We start from the raw sequence: 9,935 nt of genomic DNA, 5'->3' as shown, positions 1-9,935 counted from the left end.
TACCACAAGATTGTTTTCAGAAGCATATTCTCTCTACGCCTCGATTATCATTGCCTGCCTTAAGCAGAGCACATTGAGAAATTAACTTCTATTTCACAATTGAAATGGACAATCCCTCCACCCCCCCCAATAGTGTGTCATAAAAGTTTCAGAGAATTTATAATGATTGAGAGTCTAGTAACGAACTTATTTCTCAAAGCAAGATTGTTTTTCTCACCTGATACGTGTGGTTATTTAAAATATGCCATTAATAATGTCTCGGTAGCAATGAGAGCAGTGCATACAGGGCTACCGTGTGGGGGCTTATGTGTTGCTAGGAGAGCTTCTGTCTTCATACTCCTAACCTTTGGGTGAGTCTGCCTTCGCGATTTCCCACTCGGTATTAATGCAGACCTGACGATCATTTCTCAGGTGTCACTTTCTATCAGTTTTACATCCACCTTTCTGGACAAAGCCTTCACTCAACTCTGCGGTTTCCTGCGCCTTAGCAAAAAGATGAAACCTCGGAACAGGCGGTTCTGTGATCTGGCCAATGTACTAGTAGCAGCAGTATTTGGGGGAAAAGGGAAAATTGTTGAGTCCTAACTGATGCTTTTGAACCACCTTTGAAAAGGTCCCTGTTTTCGCAAGTTACAATGAAGCTAATGTTTCTGTTATGAAAGCCCTCCACTGCTGTTTCAAATGTCTGCTTTTTTTTTTTTTTTTTAAACCACAGCAAAGGCTAACCGGTTTTCTCTCCAGCTTTACCGGATCAGGAATTCTTCCCGAAAGACTACCTCCCGAAAGACTGCCGTTTAAACTACTTTGTTGCTATTTATCGGAAACTAAAAAGATGGCTTTTTGTTGCAGTTTTTAATAACGTGAGCTAATGTACTTTGGGCGATGATAGATTTCGGAGTTACTACTGCCTGAAGCTCCTTTTGTCAGGACGCCACCCTACCCTCCAAGTCACTTTGGTCCATGACGAAACACAGACTGCATCAGGCCCCGAAGAGGTCTGTGAGTTGAGTGTGAAGGAGGAGGTGGAAATCGCGAGGGAGGATTAGAACAGAAACTATTTTGCAGCCCTAACTTGGGCGCTGAGATTGCCCCCTGAAGTCATAAACGCTGTACGTCCTGCGCCCTTATAATCCATGGAAATGACGAAGGACAAGGGTGCCGATCTTTTGAGGGAATGTGGGGAGAGGAGACCCGAGTTTTAAGGCCCAGCTTAGGCATTATTTGGTGCAATCAAAACAAAAGCAAAGCAAAAACGAACACAGAGCCCCGTGTTTTCTAACATGATTTTCTAGCCTCAACACCAAACAGAAAAACTTTCTCTTCCTCCTTTCCCATCCTTTGTTTTTCTTGGAACTCCAGTTCTGGGCCCCTGAACCCCAACACCATCTTCCCCGATCCTGCAAGTCTAACGCGCGGAAACGACCAGGCTGTACCGAGCCTCCCCCAGAGGGACGCAGACGGACCGCAGCCCTCTTCCCTCCGCGGCCGAGGGCGCGCAGAGCCGGGGGCGCGGGCGGCTGCAGGGCCCGGCGCGCCACCGCGCGAGCTGCTGGGTCACCGCCCGGCCGCGCCACCCGCTCCGCGAGGAAGTGACGACTGCGCCGTCCCGAGAGCAACAAAGTTTGAGTCTGCGGGCCCTGCTCGCCTGCGCCCCGCGCCCCTCCGAGCGGCCCTGGGATCCAGCGCGCAGGTGAGTCTCGGGGCTCGGCGCACCCCCCGCCCCCGCAGCCGCGGCGCCGCCGAGGGGCCCCCGAAACGCTCGGGGCCCGGGCTTGGCGGCGCGGGCGAGGAGGGCCGGCGGCTCTGGGGTGGCGTGCGGGGGCCGCTGCAGGGAGCGAGCTCTGCGGCCGGGATCCGGGCCCCGGGCTGCGACCCTGTTTGGCCGCGGGGTTTCAAAGCAGCCCGGGGCTGCAGCTGGGCCTCTTCAGGCGCCATTGGCGAGCGCAGGGGTGCAGGGAAGGGGCTTCCCGTCCTCCGCCCGGGGTCGCGGGGGCGGGGGGGCCTATCCCGACAGGCTGGGCTCAGCCGTCCCCCAGCCCCTGCCCGGCTTCCCAGGGAAGCGCGCTCTGACTCGTCGCAGCCCTCGCTGAGGTTGCAGGAAGGAAGTTAAAGGAACTTTCCCCCCCACTTTTCTTTGCTTGGCCGGATAGTGACGAAGAGCACAGCCACTTGGAAGTTTGGGAAACACCCCTACGCATTTCCAAAAGGCAAAACCCAGAACGGCCCCAAAGTCCCCTTCGAACGAATTCCTCTGACTCCCCCCACCCCCTTCTCCTCCTACACCACGTCCCGAGCCCGACAGTAATCACTAAGGCCTAACACTTTGCAATTTAGCCATAAAAACTGTCAGCACACCCACATACATATGTGAGTGTTTTCTATATAAAACTCCCAAACCCGCTTCCAATGGACTCTGAGGCATCTCGCTCTTTTTCTGTTCTTCCAAAACTGCTAGGGCTTGCAGGAATGTGCTTGGGAACTTCGATGGTGGTTCGCGCCGCCTTCGGTAGCCTCGTGGCGTAGGGTTGTTTTTAAAGAACAGCTGAGAAGTTTATGACATCCCTGCAAAGTAGCTTGGGACTGGCGGGCCGGGCGGGTGGCGCCCGGGCTCTGGGGCTTGGAGTCTGCAACTGGAGCGGCAGCGGCCGCGTCAGGGACGCGTTGGTGTGTGCAGGAATGTTCGTCGGTGCGGTGGAGACTCCGACATGGGATGTCTAGAAGTTGAATGGAGCAGTTCCTAGCAGCAGCTTCCTGCCGGCCTGTAATTACAGCGTGATTGCACAGTCAGGCATTGTTGGCCTGGATGTTTATACACAGGCTATTGTGCAAGACCTCGGTGGCAGCGAACAAAACGCGCATTTGCATTGCAAATACCCAGGACAGATCTGGGTCTGAGCTGCAGTCGCCGAGTTCTTTTCAGCCTTTCACCTTAGCGAGGTGATTTATTTCCTCGCCTCTCCCTTCACCTCGGATAATTTGCCAAATAGCCAGAGAAGTTGAGTGGACCTGGGAGGGCATGATCCTTCCACTCCCAACCTCAGGCAGCCTGAAAACTGTCCCAGAAATTGTGCCCTTATTTGTGCCTGTAGAAAATGTGGGATGACGTCAGCAGGAAAAGGAGATGGGAGATGGCTATCGACCTCCCTAAACGGGAAAGCAGTTTGAATTAGCAAAATTGCGTGGTGACTGGCTTGGGGCCTGGCTGCAAAGAGGACACGTCAGACCTGTGTGACTGTGCTAGTGAACTAGACTTTAAGCCGTCAAGTGTCAGATGTAGAAACTTAGTAGGTGGGTCCCTAATTCCTTTATTGTGTTCTGGGCAAAGGGAAAAGTGCTGGGTCTTTGAGACTGTTGTCTGTGGCCAGTGTCTGGGGTGGGGGTGGAGGAGTGACTCATGTTCTTTTTCTCCAGAGGAACCCCTCCCTCCTTCCTGAGCAAGCCCGGCTACACAGACCAGGGTTGGGGGGGGGTCCTCACACCTTCTGAGCCGCGGTGCCGCAGGAAGGGAGCTAAGCCTTCAAGTGTGGAAAGAAGGCAAACAGGTTTTCCTTGAGGACCTCAGAGGTGGCTAAGTGTAGCAAAGAGATTTAAAACACAGTCACAAACATGGACAGGCTGCATGCTGGGCCTTTCTTCCAACATGCCAAATCTCAGCCCACTCTTTCTGTGCCCTAGGCGGAAGGTTCTGCCAGGGCAGCACTTGGCCCTGCTGAGGGAACTGTGTAACTCCGTGACGGGTACCGATGGCCCGGCACCCTGGAGCTTCACCATGCCTGGCCTTCTCCCTAACCAAGGAACAGAGTTTCACCCACAGGGAAAACGCTGTTTTGCAACCTCATGCCAGCTGCATGTCACGGGCACAGTGACCATTTGTCCAACCAAAACATTAGGGCATAATCCCTGGCAGACACCTACGTGCTTCCAGAGACTCAAGGAAAACCACGTGAAATCAGGATGTTTCTGGAAAGTCTGGGACATCCAGACACAGTTGCCACAGGGGAAAGAGGGCTAGAGCAAAAACACCGCAGGTAGGAGTTCCCACGAGTTGCACAACTCCTTGTGTTGTGTACATTTGGGCTTTTACTGATCTTGACTGTCAAGGTCCTGGTTAACTGTATCACCTGACCAGGGCTACTTTAGTAAGAGCCCACTGGTAGCACTAGTCTAAAGGGGAGGGAAAGGGAGCATTCCCTTCTGACTCCGGAGGAAAGACAGCCTTGAGTTTGCAATTTTTTGTCTTCATGTAGACTGCGCAGAGACTAAAAGTGCCCAAGGGGCCCCTGGGATTGTGGGCGGGAGAGCGGAGGAGATGAACCTCTAGCAGAGGCCAAAGAAAGAAGGACTCAGGGCTTCCCTGGTGGCTCAGTGGATGGGAATCCGCCTGCCATTGCTGGGGACTTGGGTTCGATCCCTGGTCCAGGAGGATCCCACATGCTGAGAAGCAACTGAGCCCGAGGGCCACAACTGCTGAGCCAGTGCTCTCGAGCTTGTGCTCCGCAACACGGGAAAACCACCACATCGAGAAGCCTGAGCACCACAACTAGAGAGCAGCCCCCGCTCACCACAGCTAGAGAAAAACCTGTGCAGCAACAAAGACCCAACGCAGCCAAAAATAATAAATAAAGAAATTAAATTATTAAAAAAAAATGAAAAGGACTCAGACACTCCACCCCTGGAATCGTAGAACCACCTGGAGCAGTCGCCCGCGCTTGTCATCAGTTCAACCTGGCTGATTTTTGTGCCTAACTCAGGCCCTTGCCCTGGCTTGCTCAGCTTTGCCTCTGTATTCACAAAACTTGCAGTTGTACACAGCCCAGTTTGAGACTGGAAACTTAATCCTGACTTCCTCTCCCACCTTACGTAAATGCTGATTTATGGCCTAAAGTGACTGCCCAGTTTGTGGCCCCAGAACAACCCTGCCTCCTGCCTCACTGTGCACGAGTAGGAACAATACCGAAAAAACTCTGCATCAAAACTTGACAGATTTTTAAAAAATCACATTATTGTTTTAAGAGGAGAAGCTGTTTGGGTAATTAAGAAGCTCCCAGCAGGTTTGACAAAAACTCTGAGGCTCCACTGAGAGAGGCAGATGGAGAAGTCCCCCTGCAAGACGGTGGTCTTATTGTGGAGGCCTTTTATGCTCTCGGGCCCAGTATTTATATTTCTGTTCATCTGCCTCCTCCCAGTCGCCTCCCTGCACCACAAGCCTGTGTTTTGACATCACAACTAACCTCCAAAATAGGAGGCAGAACCACTCCAGCCAAAAGAGGGCATTCCAGACTCTGAAGAAAGTGCTGCAGTTTTCCAGATGACTGTTAGTTCTGTCCTGCAAATTTGTTTCCTTCTTTAAAATGTGCCCCCCTTCTTTTCTCATTTTCACTGAAGCATCTCTTTGTGAGACCCTTAAACGTTTTTTTTTTTTCTTCTTCTTCTACACGACACAGGGCAGTGCTTTACGACTTTCTGTCTCAAGGGCCACTTGAAATACACACAGGTCTTTGAATGAGCCTGGGATAAAGGGCTCTTCTGTAATCTCACTTAAAACGCCTGTTTGCAAGGGTCACCCTCCTGCTCAGCAACCTTCAATGGCTCCCCACTGTCTGCACGGTAAGGATCAAACTTCTAAGCTGGCAGTCGGGGCCTCCCACGCAGGGGTCTGGCCTCCACCGCTCTCCTGCCCTAACCCTCTGCTTTGACCCTGTGACCCGCTCTGTGTGTCTGTCCAAACTGCTGGTGGCAAGCGTTCCTACCTCTCATGCTTTCCCGGAAGTCTGGAATGCCTTCTCTTTCCTCTCTCCCACTTGGCTTAGTCTTGCTCTCCTTTTTAGCTTTGTTTCTCTCTTTAAGAATTTCCTCTGTTCTACCCTGTGGGCCTCTCCCTGAGATTCCAGTAACATCCACTGGGGCCCCCTGATGGAGGAACCTTGAAACTTGGTCTAAAGGACTTTCAGCTTTGGATCATAGCTTCAATCATATCTTTCATTTGGCTTCATAAATGTGCTTTTAGGTGGATCAGTTTTATCACTTTTAACTATACTGGAAGTCCCTGTTTTATATATCTTTGTCCTCCCAGCCCTGGTGTTCCCTGGGGATGTCTGGTGAGGAGGATGATGGTGGTGATGGTGAGGTTGCAGCAGATTCAGTGGTCTTAAGATATTGTTGGCTGTGCATAGGCACACACACCCAAGCCAAGCACCAAGAACCGCGGTTCCCAGTCTTTATTCTGAACATCTAGCCACCTTCCTCCTTCCGCCTGTTAGCCTCTCTCTGGTACCTCCTGGCTTTGCACCTCATTGTTCGGCTTCTTTTCCAGTGCCTCTTCCCTGTGGGTGCTAGACAGAGTCTGTCCAGCTTCAGCACTGGCTCCTCCTTGTCTTGATTTGAACCTAGCTGACCTGCCCCAGGATATCCTAAGTCTGAGCACTGGCTGGGGGCGGGGGGTGGGGGGAGACCATTCATTTCCTGGGTTGGCCTGGTCCTCCAAGGGAACTAACTGATAGAAAGAACTGGGGAACTCTCAGACGAGAATTATGAGGAAGGCAAAGAGATGCTTCCTGGTTGATTGCAGCTTCGATTTGCCCAAACAAGTATTGACCTATAAAACTAGACTATACTGTAAAGCTGAGTCTTGGGGAGATCCTGGCTGAACCCTAACATCAGGCTTAACTGGAAGGATTCTGTTGGCTCCACTCAGTTCTCTTGCTATTAATCTCAACCTTGCCATATAAGCTAGAGTCTTTCTTTTTTAATTGAGATATAATTCACATGCCATAAAATGCACCCCATATGCTAGATTCTTTAAAATTTTTATTTAAAAATAAAATCTGGTTGGGACTTTCCTGGAAGTCCAGTGGTTAAGACTCTGTGCTTCCAATGCAGGGCTGTGGGTTTGATTCCTGGTTGAGTAACTAACATCCCACATGCCAAGTGGTGAGACCAAAAAGAAAATAAATAAATTTTAAAAATCTGATAGGTTCTTTTTTTTTCCCCTTAGTTTTATTCTCAGAAAGGTAATACACAACCCAAGTTGCCCATCAGCAAATGAATGGATTAAGATATATAATGTGAAGTCGCTCAGTCATATCCAACTCTTTGCCACCCCATGGACTGTAGTCTACCAGGCTCCTCCATCCATGGAATTCTCCAGACAAGAATACTGAAGTGGGTTGCCATTTCCTTCTCCAGGAAATCTTCCCGACTCGGATCAAACTCGGGTTTCCTTTATTGCAAGGCAGATTGTTTACCATTTTAGCCACCAGAAAAGTCCATACAGTGTAAAGTAAATTTCAAAAATAGTTTCAATATAGACAATAGATTACTGTACAGATATATATATATACTAAACAGCTGCTGCTGTTGAGTTGCTAAGTCGTGACTGACTCTTTGCTACCCCATGGATGGTAGCCCACCAGGCTCCTCTGTCCATGGGATTTCCCAGGCAAGAATATTGAAGTGAGTTGCCATTTCCTTCTCCAGGAGATCTTCCCGACCAAGGGGTCAAACTCAAATCTCCTGCTTGGTGGGTGGATTCTTTACTAATGAGCCACCAGGGAAGCTGATATGGATATAAACAAATATAAATGGGCAATAGAATTAGAAAAATAATTCTGTATTTTAACCTTGAGAGAAGGAAGACCTTTTTTAAAAGTTTTTATTATTTTTAGGAAGACCTTCTTAAGGACAAAACAGAACCCATAAGAAAATATTGATAAATTTGATAACGTAATATTTTGAAAAAGTAAATTTCCCATCCTCTAATGTTACCCATTTCTTCAATCCTTAAGTGTCTCTGTCTTAGGCAACTACAATTTGTCATTTTTCAGCCATGCTTCCAGATGTGGCTTCTGCACATAGAAGAAAATATGAATATATAAACAAATGCTGGCATACTCTACACAATGTTCTGCATTCTGCGGTTTTCACTTTTAATGTGTCTTGGAGATTGTTCTATATCAGTGCCCGTAGAGCCGCTTCATATTTTCCGTTGGCTAAATTGCATTCTACTGTATGAAAATGCCATCATTTATTTAACTGTTGTTTTTTTTTTAATATGTTTATTTATTTGATTGCGTCAGGTCTTAGTTGTAGCACGCGGGACCTTCACAGCATCATATGGCCCACAGGCTCTCTAGTTGTGGCGCTCTGGTAGCCCCGTGGCATGTGGGATCATAGTTCTCTGACTAAGGATCGAATTTAGGTCCCCTACATTGCAAGGCAGATTCTTAACCACTGGACCACGAGGGAAGTTCTTTAACTAGTCTGTTATTGGAGAGCATGTGGGTTGTTTCCAGTGTTTTGCTGTTGCATGCAATGTTTCAGTCAGTATGTTGAATTCAGCTTTTAACTGAAGTTTCTTGATGCACTTAATAAGGGTGAAACTGGGATTTTCCTAGAAAACTATTTCTGAAAAATTGTGCATAAACTGCACTTAATAAACCCACATTGTCTAAAATCTGCTGTTTCACAAAATAATCAGTTTTTAGAACTGTTGAGCCTTTTGTAGCTTTAGGACCTTAGGGACTGTTCTCATCCTGTTTTATAGTAACCGTAGTAACAGCATCTCAGAGGATTTAAAGCGGGAAAGGGTACCTGAGGTAACTCATTTTTATCTGGAAGGCTCAGAGAGGATAAGTGACTTCTCTAAGACTACACAGCTGCTCAGTGGAACTCAGTCAGGCGCAACCCGCACATTCCATTTTCTTTCACCATCCTGCATCGATCGTCTTAGTCATCATGATCATCAGTTCCAGTATTTGTAAACCAAGGGTTTTGTTTACAGCGCTCTCTTTAGTTTCCTTCAGGCAGTACACAAAGATTTAAAAAGAAGACACTTGAAAGAAAAACGAAACCAAAAGCCGGGTGAAAGCCAGTTCTTTAGGAAGACAATGGGGTGCTAGAAGGCCCAGGAACGGTGTTCTAGCACCCCCTGGGAAAGCCAATGAATGCAAGACTGACTGTTTTCACTGGACATTTGTAGAACAGCTGCAGTTTTCTCAACACTGCATGTGGCCCAATGAGAGATCCCACCTGCCCCTTCACTCCAGGAGGCTGGCAGTCAGCTTCTGAGATAGGTTTATAGCCAGAGGGACCTGTCAGCTAAGAAAATGTAGTTTGGTGGAGTTGCATTTTCTGAGGATCAGATTCTAAACAGTGTGTCAGGACTTCCCTGGTGGTCCAGTGGCTAAGACTCGGAGCTCCCAGTGCAGGGGTCCTTGGTTCAATCCTTGATCAGGGAACTAGATCCCACATGCCACAACTAAGAGTTCGCATGCCTCAACGAAGATCAAGATCCTTTTTGTTACAGCTAATAAATAACAATAAAATAAAGTCAGTGTGAAAAGTGAAAAATAAGAATGCAATCAAGGTTAACCTTGAAAGTCCCTTAGTAGGGCAGCAGGCAGCCAGCAGACACACAAGCTCTTGATACTTCATCTTAGGCGGTTCCTCTAGTTCTGGAAGAAGTTGTTGTTTCTAAGGTCAGGCAGCAGATAAAGTGGTTGGCTTGAACTTGGGGGCTCTGTAGTATGAAATATGTGTGTGTTCAAACAGTACAGTCTCACCCAGCATGCTGAATGCTTGTACTGTGACATCCCGCAGGCAGCAGGCTCGGGGCTCTTAGCCCAGGCTCACCCTTGAACAGACAGCAGGTTTATAATTTAGGAAATAACCACAGGAGGTTAAGCAAGAAAGGTTCTTTGAACAGGTGAGTCGGATGTGATGCAGAGATCCATGGAGTGGGTTTTAGACTGCAGGATTGCAGAGGGAGGACTTAAGCTTTGGGTGACCTGTCATTGCTGTAAGGCTGGGAGAGGGCAGTGCCATGCGTGTCAGACACTTTGCTCCCATCTGCTCTCCTTCTCTCTCCTTCCCATGTCTCCCCTCCCCAGCCTCCCTACTGCTGGCAATTGTAAGAGGCCTGAGAGGAATCTACCCCA

At 48.7% G+C, this 9,935-nt stretch overlaps 1 protein-coding gene across 1 annotated transcript in view; it reads left to right on the top strand.

Annotated features, from left to right (window-relative positions):
- The first annotated feature begins 1,583 nt into the window (after positions 1–1,583).
- MIDEAS (mitotic deacetylase associated SANT domain protein) overlaps positions 1,584–9,935 on the top strand; it is a 68,795-nt gene continuing 60,443 nt past the window's right edge. The window contains exon 1 of the mRNA XM_081509033.1: positions 1,584–1,690. The gene's annotated coding sequence lies outside the window, so the exon portion shown is untranslated. The remainder of the gene's footprint in view (positions 1,691–9,935) is intronic.

The sequence above is a fragment of the Giraffa tippelskirchi genome, chromosome 7, assembly GCF_054371585.1.
Source record: "Giraffa tippelskirchi isolate mGirTip1 chromosome 7, T2T-mGirTip1v1.2.pri, whole genome shotgun sequence".
NCBI classification, from domain to species: domain Eukaryota; kingdom Metazoa; phylum Chordata; class Mammalia; order Artiodactyla; family Giraffidae; genus Giraffa; species Giraffa tippelskirchi.
Note: the sequence above shows the minus strand (reverse complement) of the source record. Positions and strands in the feature narration are given on the sequence as shown.